Source organism: Pleuronectes platessa, chromosome 8 (genome assembly GCF_947347685.1).
Source record: "Pleuronectes platessa chromosome 8, fPlePla1.1, whole genome shotgun sequence".
Taxonomy (NCBI): domain Eukaryota; kingdom Metazoa; phylum Chordata; class Actinopteri; order Pleuronectiformes; family Pleuronectidae; genus Pleuronectes; species Pleuronectes platessa.
The window spans coordinates 27,219,113-27,232,939 of NC_070633.1; the positions used below are offsets into that span (position 1 = coordinate 27,219,113).

A 13,827-nucleotide genomic window follows, 5' to 3' on the forward strand; every position below is an offset into this window, starting at 1 on the left:
ACCATGGTTCAAGCAGCTTTACCGTACCCAACCATGACGCACATTATATCAAGGTACTTCACAGAGTAATGCCAAGACCTCACATCATTAAAGAGAAACCCTGTCTTCACCATGAACAAGCAGACCTAATATTTGTGTTAACCTGCAGCCCCTTTTCAAAGTATGTCAAAGATGAAGTCTCAAATATTAGTATTAATATTAGTTCACAGGTGCACTGGCCCAAGTTTCAACTGACGGCAGTGTTGATGGACTTTGAATTGAGAGTTATTCTACATGCATATGGTATTTATGTCTCTTTTCCGCATAAAACCTGAGGAAATTAATGATGACTGAATTCAATCATGTACACGATCACAGCAAGTGCTTCTCCAGATATCAGGACATGTTTACATGTGAAAACAACTGTGCATCATTTGATGGAGGACTTTCCTCCCACTGTGGAGCTTTCTTCCTTGTGCTTGGCCACATGAACAGAGTGAGAGTCCTCTCGTTTAAACAGCTCTGACTGAAAACCCTCCTCCCTTTCTTTAACCCTTTGTGTGTATGTGTTTTAGTGTTAAGGTTTTACTTCTCAACAAAGCTCTCTCTCTATATATATATATATATACACACAAAGTTAAAAGATTACCTTTTGAACAGGATGTATAGTGTTAATATATACAGTGTAAACAGAATATGTAAAATGTAAACAAAAATGTACATACCAAAATGTAAATCTAAATATATATATGCATGTAAATGTAAGTTGAATATATGCTGTGTAAACAGACTATTTACAGTGTAATATAATATATACAGTTTGAGTGCAGTGTGGAAACTGCATATACACAATGTAAACTTAATATAAACAGAATATATACAGTGTACAAAGAATGCAAACAGAATATGTATCGATAATAAAAAGTGTAAACAGAATACATACAGTATCAACACACTGTAAAACGAATGCATAAAGTGTAAACAGAATGTAAACAAAATCTACACAGTGTATACAGAATATTTACAGATTATACACAGTGTAAACTTGATGTTAACAGAATATATACAGAGTAACAGAATGTAAACAGAATATATGCACTGTAAACTTAATGTAAACAGTCTATACACAATGTAAACTTAATGTAAACATAATATACACAGTGTCAACTTGAAGTAAACCGAATGTAAATAATGTAAACCTAATATTACCAGATTATACATAGTGTAATTGACTGATTATACACAGTATAAACTTGATGTCACACATTACATGTTATAATATAATCTTAGTTTCCAGTATAAACCCAGTGTGGAAGTCAGTAAAGTGTGTATAACTGTATCATAACACACACACACATTCTCAAAGGATCGATCCCCTCCTCTCAGATTAATAATGATTGACACTCTCTGCGGACCAATCCCAGGAAGGAGTTGCACCCGCTCACCCCGCCCCCTGCCCCCGGGCTCGCAGTGCGCATGCGCGGCTCAGCTGTTTCGGCCTGTTCCGCGGCCGCTCGGTCATCTTCGCCTCTTTGTTTTACCCACGGTGGATTTAACTGGGATCCAGCCCGACATCCAGCGGACCGTGCTGCTCCCGAACAGGTCAGTGGTCGAGAGTGGACCCGTGCCCGCCGCGTGCGCCTCCCCCCGGCGGGTCGCTGGCCCGGTTTACGGTCCCGGTTCGAGCACCCCCCCCCCCCCCCCTCCTCCTGCTGCTGCCTTTTCCCAGTGTCTTTCCGCTGGGTGCTACGGGGGCATGCTATACGTGCTGGTGTGTGTCTGGGAGCGGGTGTATGGCGGCGCCGGGGCCCTGCGGTTGCACACCGGGGATGGGGGGGTCGTTCCAAACGGGTGGAGGTGGGGGGTGGGGAAGTGCACCGTTGGTCCGGAGCTAGCCGGGCTAGCCGCGCCGGAGACGAGGCTCCAACTGCCGCCTCTGTTGTCTCGTCATGTTTGAATGCTGTTGTTCCGCCGTGTCTTCTCTCCCCCATTGAGCTGGAATGCTCTTGAGGCTGGAGGGGGGAGAGAGGAGGAGCAGGGGACGCTCGTGCTCCTCCATGAGATCCGGGCTGACCCTGCACCTCCTGCGGGGCAAAGTTAGTGCTCGGGTCCACATGAGGCTTCCACAAAGTTGGTGCATTTGTGCTGCGGGTGGATGTCGTCCCTCGCCAGGCTGCTGCTGCTGCACTGTGTGTGTGTGTGTGTGTGTGTGACATTGTGGAGAAGAAGGGGTGAGGGGGGGACATGCAGAGAGAGAGAGCAGCCAACAAGTCTGTGCAGTTATTCAGGAGGAGGTGGTGGAGGAGGAGGAGGAGGTGGTGGAGGATGCAGCTGAAATATCATCTGCACATGGAGCAACACGCTCCTGGGCTGTGATGAAATTCACATTCAGGGGTTTCCTCAACTTTTTCTGTATTTGCACCATCCTCCTCCACCTCCTCCTCCTCTTCCTCCTCCAGGGAAGGTGCAGCCTGCAGGGAGCTCGGTGGAGGTGAGCTGCAGGTCAGAAGATGGAGGTGTCTAGAAGCAGCTCTGCTCAAGGTGCTTGATAAAGTGACTCTCCAACAGACACTCTGCAAACATCTGCGTCTTGTTAAGTCACGTTCGGCTGGAATCGACTCCTCACAGTCTCGCTCCAGTTGTAAACATTTTTACTTATTGTTAACCCAGTTGCAGCTTGACACACAAAAAGCTGATTTCACGTTAATCTGCTGAGGAGGTAAAGTTTCTCTTGAGTATTGAATCTGTGCCGGCTTGGTTACAAGACTTTGTTAGACGTTTGACAAGTTGTGTAACTTTGTGTGGAATCTCCAGCACACGCACACTGAGGATTTTACTTTTAGGTTAAGTAGGACATTAATATTTGCGTCCTCACAGGGTGGGTTTTTAAATAAGGAAGTAAACAAGTTTATCCGTCTCAAAATATCATTATTCAGTTCAAGTTTCTCCAAACAAATGTAATAATTAATTTGGTTTTTTCCTAGTTCACCTGAAAACCTGGATTGTTCCTGGAAATCTTCTCGTTCACTTCAAGAGAACCATGTTGTTCAGGTCTTCATCAGATGAAGAGTTTTGCTTTATGGTCAAACTTTACAAATCCTTAAATCATCACCGACACGTCACCTTGATTTGACTTTTCACCGACACGTAGCTCAGCTGAAACCGACCTGGATCATTAAACCCGTGTCTGCATACACTCTGAACCACAGACATTTATACTTAGTCTAATTGGTGCATGGAAACCAGAGACTATAAATTAGATTGGTATTGACTTCAAGCTATGGCAGTGACCGCGCTGACAGTACAGCTGCCCTCCACCACGTGCATGTAGCGGTGAATATTTGAACCTGTATAACCTGCGTCCTTCTAATGAATGGCTTTGTGATTGTGATGGTGAACGCACACACACACGCACACAGACACACACCGGGGAAGTGTTTCCTCTGCTCCTTTGAGCTTCAGTTGCCTCAAATCCCTCGACGCTGCAGCTGAACTGCTCGTGCTTCAGCTGCCGAGCCGCTCTGTGAAGCTTCATTCCATCAGAGAGGACTGAGATCTGACAACCGGCGAGTCCTGGTTTCTGCTTTTCACTGTAACTGTAATCCAAATCTGTAGAGCCTCAGCCAGACGCCAGTGAAACCGTAGTTTTACCAAATGATGTCACCTTCCGTGGCGGTAAACTGAACCTCGTGGTTTCTCGGTTCCACCAGAGCCCCCCCCCCCCCCCCCCCCCCCCCCGCTGTCCTGACTGAACGCTCCCGACCAGCTGACTTGTGCTCGTGTCGCCCTTCAGAGGTCATAACACGATATGACCGTTGCATAAGAGTCCACATTCTCTCCAAGCATCAGCTTTCACGTCAGGTATCTGCTTGCTTTGCAGGGCGAGCCCACGCTTACCGCAGTCATAGCCAGATTTCTCTCTAACAACTGGGCCTGTGCATGGGCCCGTGGGGCTGTCTGATACGTGTTGGCACCACAGGGCGGGCGAGCAGGATATTTGGCCTCCTTAAGAACCAGTGCCAGATGAACCAGATGAGGCATTTCTCTCTCTTTTTTTTTTTTTAGACAGGAAATCGTCTTAGTCAACTTCCTATATGAGATGCCACAGCTTCCAATTCAAGCTGCAGCTCAGAGAAGCACTGGTCTCACTTTCTCCTCCTCATCACAGACTCTTAAATCATTTGATGAGATTCTGCAGAAATAACCGATTCCCACATTGGCAACACAGACAAAATGACATCAACCAGGGCAGTGGGGTTTCTCTGTTGTTTTGCTGAATTCAGAGAATTAGACCCAGAACTTTTCTGTTCTCCTGAACTTCTCTTCAGCAGCTTTAGTCCAATGAGCAGTAAAACTTTTAACTGGAGTAATCTGTAGTGATTTCTCCAATGAAGACTTAATAGGAAAGAAGAACTAATCAAAGCAGAATTAAGAGCACAGAACAAACGATAAAACTCTGGTTGTGGAACCAAGTTTATTGAAACTCTTAGAAGCACAATTTAAAAGGTTTGGTCAACAACATGGATTTATTCATCTGAGCTAGAATTGAGACTCTGGAACACAAATATCCTTCACTGAAGAAAAGGGTAAAACGGATGTATATATTTTACTTTTCAGCAGTGAAGTGAAAACCCTCTTAGGCCTGAATACACAGGTCAATAAAGCAGCATTTAGACCAGAGGACAAACGCATACACATAATATTTGTAGATGAATGTCCCCCTGTCAGGTGGCGCTGCTCTGGCTGCTCTGGCTGCTCTGGCTGCGCCTGCTCTGATAAGATTCAGGGCCAATTGTGTCTGTTTTGTGTCAACATCTCGGAGAACTGGTTGTCAACAGGTTGTGTAAATTTAACAGTTGGCTTTGTGTCAACATTACAAACACCCACCCACTGATACTGAGCTGGATTCAGGTGGAGAAAACCCCCAGGAAACAAGCTGCAGGACGCCTGTGTTTCCAAATCAGGCTTTGAATTAAATCTAGATGACGCGATCGCTCACATTGATTTGTGTTTCCAGCAAAGTTACTCTTATATTGAGAGCTTGTTTGTTGTGTTGTGCGTCGGCAGGTTCATAAAGGAGCTGTGCATCTCCCAGACTCACTCGTTAGCTGAGGCAATTAAATGAGGACAGGAAGACGGTGCACTTAAAGTGCACGGATGCTGAAAGCTGCCCTGGGGGGGGGGTTCTCTTTTAGGGCTTTCATGTGATGAAACCTTTTTCCTGCCGGCCGGGTCCAAGGTGTTCAGTTGCTGCTGATGTCTCTGAAACTGTGCCTCTGCTTTCTCGACTGTACACGTTACACACGTTGTGGTTTTGACTTGACGGATCACTCTGAGCACTGAGAGAAGAACTGAACCAAGAAGTCAACATTTAGATTAGTTAATTGACAGAAAATGCAAATATTTGCTGGTTTTCTTGATGTTCTATGATGTTGAACCATAAATCTGTGGGTTTTGGATTCATGAGTCAATTTGGTCTTTGACAGTTTGATCAGCTTACTTTCAAGTGTTTCAATTGGTTTAGATTAGTAGTTTAGAGGTTAGGATACTTTAGTCTTCAGCCAAGGAGATGGGATGTTGCACTCCTTTAAAGCGTTTCTGACATATTCCTCAGTTCTGGATATATTGATCATTATTTCACCCACAGCTGTTTCTCTGCCACCTTTCAGCTCTGGGATTTTAGAGCCAAGTAAAGCAGGAAGTCTCCAAAACTGAGTAATATCACCTCCAAGGCCTTTAACATTATTATTTATTATTTATGTCTCAAACTATCCTCATGCTTTAGGAGCTACTCCAGTTTTCAACATGCGTTAATTCTACAAATAATCACCAATTTCATTATCTATTAATCCGGTTATTGTTTTCTTGGTGGATTAATGAGTTGTTTTGTCTATAAAATGTCCAAAGGTGAATAATATGGTTAATCGTTACATAGCTTCACCCCAACAAGTGATTTTCAGTTAAGTTTCTGAGGTCAAACAAGGTCAAACCAGTTATTTAACTGACTTTGACTTTGTTTTCCATTCTTGGTTTGTTCTGTCATCCTGGAGCAGACGTAATTATAAGACTTACCCGTGAAAACAATGTGCTTTTTGATATCTTCAGTTTGAACAGTGTAGGAGCTCGCTGCCCACTCAGCTTCCAGTTGAATGATGTTTGCTGGCATGAAGTAAAGATTTGTGAGGGAGACGTCTAAGTGACTTTAAAGATTTCCTTTTGTGTTTCGCCCACACGCCTCCACTATCATCTTGTGATTACTTGCAGTCTGTTGTTGTTACGGCAGTGTCAGTGGACAGAGCCTCGTGAAAGAACCAAACAGACAATATAACAGCTCAGCTTGTATTTATTGGTCCGTCAGCCGTTTGATAAACGTGGTCCAGGGTCAGCAGGGGTCTCTGCTCTGTATCACAGTCATATCACAGAGCTGCTCGAGTGACGGCCCTGTTCAGCTGCTCTGTCGGTTTTCTAACAAGCCCAGGAAGGCGTTGGAATTGAACGTCGCTGGAACCAAACGAGGAAATAATTACCTGCTCGCCTCGTTCCTCAGCCCGACTCGTCCTGTAAATGGGTAATAACTGTCATCTCCGGGTTTCACCCTGTCGCCGCCTGTGGCCGGGAGCCCACAGTTTGTGGTTTCGAACTGGAAAAGCATGACAGCGCTACACTGCTCTGAGCCTGTTAACCAGCAAACCCACGCAATGGCTCATTGCATCCTCCCAGTTGAAGCTGGCCTCGTCCCCACCGCACAATATATGGTGCATTTGAGTATTTTTATTTTTCATTTAGAGGAATATAAACAGGAACTTGTTTTTCTTACCACTTGTTTAGTCTGAAATGTGTTTGGTTGGACATGGAGCTGTTGGAAAAAGCTGTAATTCTTAATTCCTTGGTAAAGTAATGGCAGCGTGGTGACTTGAGCATCGTTCTCCACAGACGGCAGATGAGGATTTATCATCGTGGGGCAGTTATCCAGGGAAGAAGGTTTAGTGTTAAGTTGATTAAGAGATTGGTTGATCAGTGGGAAAATGAGCTGACAACTGCTCTGTCGTTTAAGTCTCTATTCAATTATACGACACGGTTGGATGGAACATGCATGGATTTAGGATTTACAGGGAATCATTCATTCATCTCTAAGTAACTCAGGCACATTAAGGTGTTTGATATCTATGATTGTGTGTATTTTGGTGCGGTTCCAAATATAAATCCACGTATACTACACTTTGGATCTGGTCAAACGAGCATAGTGAAGACACCACATTAACAGGGTCTGTTCATTTGCTCTAACCAGCAGATTAATCAATGCTGAGCATAGTGTCAGCCCTGTCTGCCACTGTGACCATTTCAGGTGACCTCTGATGCCCTCTCTGTCGGAGCTGATCTCACTGTATAAGCTTCCACCAGCAACCCTAAATATCCCGCGCCCCCCCCAGGGTCTCATGGCGTCATTACCCCCGAGGTCAGGAGGCTAATAGCTTTAGAAGAGGGCCACTTTGACCTGAGGGGTTTTCCTCTGCGCGTGTGTAGCTGTGCTTTTTAGCAAAGTGACATCAAGTGGTGTAAGTGACAGTGTCTCAAATTTTAATTAAGGGCTTCCATCGTTTTAGTATCATATAATAGTAAACTTAATTTCTCTGGGGTTTTCACGTTAGTCTTTTTTAAAGGATAATCAGGAAGTTCTTCAGTAATGAAAATGTCAATTTCTACTTTTCTTTTACGTTTAATAATCTTTAAACCTTACTTATAAAATGATTGCTTGAACATTTAATGCTAAAACGTTGTGTTATCTTTATCATGAGCTGCCATTAGATCCTGATTTGAAATGAATGTTGCAGTGTCAGCAAATGAAATGAAGCCTTATCTTAAAAACTGAAAATACTGTATGAAGAGGCGGCGACTAAAAGGGTCAAAGGTCATGGATGGACGTTTTTTTGAATATATGATTTTGTACTTTAACTATCTCGTCTGGCAAAGAGCGAGAACCTGCCTGACCTGCTGCTGTTAAAGGCTTCAAGTAGAACAGAGCATTGGAGCTGCTAAATATTCGATGTTATACTGTAAGTAAGTAGGAATGTGGAGAGAGGTGTTGGAAGTAAATGCTTACTCAGCAAAACACTCCTTGCATAAACAAATGTTTCAAATACCATCTCACTGAGGTATTGTCAGGACACATGGCAGGTGAAGGGTTCCTGTGAACTCTGAGGGCGTTTCTGACAGTTAAGTCAAAAGTGTGCTTACATTTTTATATAGTAACAATTAAATTAGTTTTAAAGTAAAGCTCCAAATCAAAATAACCTGAAGCCACTTAAGCTGTGGTGTAACTCCACTCAGCAGCTATCACAACATCACACTTGGCTTCACAGTATAGAATTAGATAATAGATCAACCTGTAACATTTCAGATTAGCATCTGGCATTAAGTCATAAAGTTGAGGCCTTTTGAAAACTGTAAAAATAAGATGAAGTCTTTTGAGCATGATGAGAGTGAAGAGCTGTAAAATTAATGGGACCAGTTTGTCAGAGTTCAGTCCCCGACCAGTGGACGCACAAACCAATCAACTGATCTCAGATAAGGCTCCTTGACTGTGAGATTATATCAAATGTTATAGAAAATTCAGTTCCTGAGTTAAACAGGTTCTTAAAACACATCCTTCCACCAAGTTTCATGGAAATCCATCCAGTTGTTATTATTTAATCTTGCAGGGTTGAAAACACATGACCTTCTCTGAGGAGGTAAAAACTATCACACACAAGAGGAAAGGAAAACAAAAATCATATCTTTCGTTAAAACATATATCCAAGAATATTACATACATTTTTCATCATAATCCTTATACCAGTACATTATATGAAATGTAACTTGGGTTGGAAATAATTTGCTCAGCCTTGTTAGTAGCTGCAGCATCCGAGTCTTCATCTCTGCCGGTGGTGGTGAGCCGCTTTGCCACCCAGGCAAGATTACACTGTGGCACGAAGCCTGGCTCATGGGCGTGGGTCGCGAGCAGAACAGAGACATTTAGTACGAGGAAACAACAGACGCCTTTTATTTAACCCAGTCCTCACAAACAGCTGTGTGGAGGTCGATGATGGAGTTGACTCGGGTTCATTTGTTATTCAAGACACTTTTTAGTTACTGCTCTCAGCTGCACTCTGACGTGCCGAGACAAATACTGGATCGCAACGCAGGGAATTCATATTTTCTCCTTGAACTGCAGCATAATATGTCACTCAAAAGTATTTGTGTTATCTATTTAACTGCCTTAATATCACCGATAGCCTGTTGATAATTAATAATTTCGTCTTTCCACAGCTGCTTTGCTTGTTGGATAGTTATCTGTTTGTGTCCCTGCGCTCCGGGAGCCGCAGCCAGCCGTGCTCGTTACATGTATTTAATGACTTAATCAAAGTTGACTGCTTATTGGTATCTGTTAAGTGGGTTGTGTGCACGCCAAATGGACTAATGCTGGTTCTTTAGGTCTGCTGGGGAAGTTCTCACGCGAGCCAGACAACAATACACAGTGTTTTCTCTTCCTCACAGATGGAACTAGAGAGTGGATTCTACCAGAGCTGGATCTGAATCCGTCTTTAACCTCTGCAGCTTGAGTCAGTTGAGTTTATTTGATCCGTGTTTGCAGTTAGGAATCGCTGCAGCTGAGAGGTGTGGTCGACCCCCCCCCGCTGTTAGCTGTGAGCTCAACAGAGCTGTGAATCAACACGTTGACCTTTTTAAAAACTTCCAACCAGGACACTTGATAATCGTCCTTATCCGTGTGAGTAAATGTCTTAATTGGTTCTGTCTTCAGCTTCTGAGGACAAGAGCCGTTTCATTTGCAGTGAAGTTCATCGTTCTTCAAAAAGATCAAATGCATTTTTTATGTTTCCACTGACAAACACGTCTTTGTTGGGGATAAACTGAAGAGGAGCCGTGTCGGTGCGAGAGCAGAGAATTCAAAGAAAACAAATTGACGGTGATATCTTTGCAGGAACATCTGACAGATTTGCATCAGTAAACCGTGTTTTGTGGCTGCCAACCTTTCGTTTAGGTCTCCAGCCGCTCAGTGTCTGGCTCTTTAACGTCTAAATGCTCAGCAGCCTGCCTCTGTCTGCCGTGTCTGACTCTGTAGGCAGAGCAGGTACAGAGGCTTTATTGGAAACGGCTGCCTGCAGCTGGAGAAGATGCAGTGAGTGAGCTGAATGATGCAAAGGGGGGGGGGGGGGATTCTCTATGCATTTGTCACGATGACGTTCAGGCATACACTGAGGAGCATAAACAGAAGTTATCCGGAGGGGCTGTACATGTGATGCAAAATGTCTGAATCGGTTGCTGCAGAGATTTTCCCACTCGTCCCCCCTGAGTAACAACTCTGTCTAATGTGAGTGAGTCCATGTGCAGGTAGCCGACAAGTTGGTGATGATTCTAACCCCAAAAACAAATAGAACTATCTCAGGGTGAAAAAGAGGAGACGCTGAAGACACTGAGGAAGATGTCGACTTGGAAAGACGTGATTAGAGAGATGTTGGTGACACAGGCCAGAGTCCATGTGTTTTAAACATAAAGATGTGATCTCTGCAGCAGATTTCATACGTTACGTTCTTCCTACTGCGCCTTGTTGAACACTCAGGAGATTTTTCTGTTGTTGTGAACTCGTCGGACTTCATACCTGGAGAGAGTCCAGTTCCCATCGTGTAGTCATATCCTGGAGCTTCTGTCTGAAAACGGCCTTACAGTCCCGTGAACCATAGTTTCTATGCATCTATCAATAAATGCAGCTTTAATTGAAATCAATAATAAAACCTGCAGCACATTATTGTGTTGCAGGTAGTGTCCTCGATTAATAAGACGATGCATGTTCCAGCAGTCGGAGAGAAAGAAGGTTCGAGACACGTCGGCGTGTTGGAACAGATTTCTGCAGAGCCTCATTTTGCAGATTCTCTTTTGTCTCTGAGCCGTCGAGGCAGCCAGTGAGTCCCGAGCCTGTTTACTCTTTGATATGGTCTCCTCCATGCGAGGCTGTGTTTGTGTGTCTGTCTGCACAGTAGGGCCACAGCACGCTCCATCTCACTGCCTGACAACTCAAAGGAGCTGGATAACAATCCCATTTGGCCGCGCTGCTTGCATGTATCACTTAGTGGGAACATTTAACCAAAGCTCCTTAAGAATGTCATGTGCGAGTGTGTGAGTTTTTTGTGTTAGTGGCTCCGATGGGAATCTCCGACTAATGGGAAACCACTAACTCATACAGTGTTAGTGCACTAATCTGCCCAGCTTCCCCTCCAGGATCAATTTGGCTCATCCCCCCCCCTTTTTTTGGAGCCACACATGACTCCAACTGATGTTCGAGATAAAAGCCACCAGCGTTTCACACAAATGGTTTTAATCCGACTTCGAGTGGCTCGATAAAATGTTTAAACTCTGAGATAAACGCTCTGAATGGGCTTTGAACAGGTTGGTGTCTGTGACCATCTAATCTGACTTTTCAGATGAAAACAGAGACAGCATGGCTGCTGTGTGACCTTGAGTTTTTGACATGACCACGAGTCTGAGTCGAGGCTGAGGTTTTATTTTCACCTCTCTCCTTTGTTTGTTTGTTGGTTGTTGTTGTTGTTGTTGTTTCCAGCAGGATGACTCACAAAGTAATGAACACATGTCCTTGAAACTTGGTGGAAGGAGGGAACTTTGATCTTTCAGGAATTTCTTTTATCAAATTCTTTAACATTGTGAGATGGGACATTTATTAGCATTTTCAACAATTTCCCACAGGGAATAATTCATGAATCTTAATTGTCAAAAACAGGTATATTTAGGGAACTGCTCTGTATGGATGTGTGCAACCTGTTGAAGCCTGAATGAATTTAAGGGAAATGGAGGAAGGCGCTCGACTGGGAGATTCATAAATCCATGAATGTGCATCTGACAGGCACAAAATTAAGGTTTTAAAAAATCTCACATGTGACTTTCTGAGGCTTCTACATTTATTTCCCGTTATAAGGGGTTATTAGTAGTTTTACTCTTGTTGAGGGTTTATAACTGAGGATGTCGCACCTTGTTAAGCCCTATGAGACTAACTGATTTGTGAATATGGGCTATAATAATAAAGTTTGATTGATTTATTGTCCCAAGTGCAGGGTGTGTGTATGGGTTTCTATTTCCAGGCCTTGCTTCTGTTTTTTTCCAAATAAAGTTTTGCTTATAAAACATCAGAAAATAGTGACAAACCAACCATGTTCTGATCAACACCCCCGAACCCAAAGATACTGAGGTTATGAATGGAACAAAGAAATGGCAAAGATCCCAAACTCACTATTGGAATTAAATCAATTCTTAATTCCTTAACATGAAATGCTGTGTGTCAAACCATGGTCTCCTGTCCTCTTATATATAATATCACTGATATCTAAGTTAACTGCTCTTGAAGAGGGTCAGATTGTGACTGAAAAGCAGAGTAGGTTTTTTTTCTTCTAATTTGATATTTAATTTATAACATTTGAAAGTTCTCTGTCTGTTTGAAAACAACAAGGGAAAGTGGAATTCACTGACCAGCTGTTGGGCACTGCAGAGGACTGGGAGTGCTCAGTAGTGAGGTGAGGAATGTCCAGTATGTCTCCTGCAGTGGAGAACAGCCTCCGTGCTGTAACCATTAGCAGGTGAAAGCCATCGTAATCCAAACTGCTGCACAGGCTCAGCGCACGTGAAATGAAGCGGACCTTGGACCAGGTTGTTTTCTTGGCCCAGTTTCAAGTCCACTAACATTCGCCGTAACGGGACGTAAACACACTTGACTGTAAAACTGATTCATTTAGTCGTGTTATCCAAAATGCAACCAAACACCACTTTTTATGTTAAAGATTCCCTGTGAACATGTTACAGTTTTGGGAATTTGATTTAAAAATCATAGAGGATACAAACTGCACTTCAATAGATCAACAATCAATCAGATACGTATTTGTCAGTTACCTTTTTAAAGATAATCTCAATGATGTCAATGGATAAATTAATAATCTTGGCTCTTAACATTTCCTCCTGTGAGAATCAGGCCTGTTGAGCCTCCCTCATTCGAGTTGAGCCTCCCTCATTGATTCTGAGTGGGATTGTTGAGGTTTGGTTCCCTCGGATGAACAAACAGGTTTTCCTCCTATTCCTGGCAAAATTCAAACCTGTGTGCGTGTTTGGTAGAAATCCAACTGTTGCCTCGGATTCTCGAGATCGATTTCTTGGCGTCTCTCTGCCCGCTGCCTTTGGGAGAAACTTGCTGACAGAGAAAAGTCACAGCGCCTCTCTCTGCTCACCCTGATAGCTTGAAGTAGATAAAGAGAATAGTATATTTGCTTTGCTACCAGTTTGGGTTCACAGTCACGTCAGCAGAGCATTCAGTCATATCTGTTGTTTGTTGCATCTTTGACCTCCATTGGATTTGTTCGTCTTTGCAACCGATAGATTCAAGATTCAAGATTTTTATTATCAAATGCACAACAATAACATTAAGCAGTCGCTGGCAGTTAAATGCTTGAGACACAGGCTCTTCTAGCAATGCTCAAGTAATTACAACCTATAAAATAAAATAGAAATAGTATAAAATAGAATATCAAAATTTAAAATAGAAATGAAGTATATATATCTAAATATATATATATATATATATATATATAAACAGCTGAAGAGAAAATAAAACAACAATAGTGCATTTATGTGCAATATGCAAATATGTCACGGTGCTGGACTGGTGGAATTATTGCATTTCAGAGGAGTTTAAAAGTCTTATGGCCTGGGGGATGAAACTGTCTCTGAGCCTGGTGGTGCGGGCCCGGATAACTCATCAACTGACTTTTACTCTCTAAAACTTTGACTCCAAAA

The 13,827-nt window shown here is 43.2% G+C and overlaps 1 protein-coding gene across 2 annotated transcripts in view; it reads left to right on the forward strand.

The window, feature by feature from the left end:
- Nucleotides 1–13,827, forward strand: part of LOC128445440 (polycomb group RING finger protein 3) — a 41,930-nt gene that overhangs the window by 1,324 nt on the left and 26,779 nt on the right. The window contains exon 1 of one of the 2 annotated variants that reach the window (XM_053428099.1): nt 1,457–1,581. The exons of the other annotated variant lie outside the window; for it this stretch is intronic. The gene's annotated coding sequence lies outside the window, so the exon portion shown is untranslated. Of the gene's footprint in view, nt 1–1,456; nt 1,582–13,827 lie in introns of those variants that run through there. 2 annotated transcript variants of the gene reach the window in all.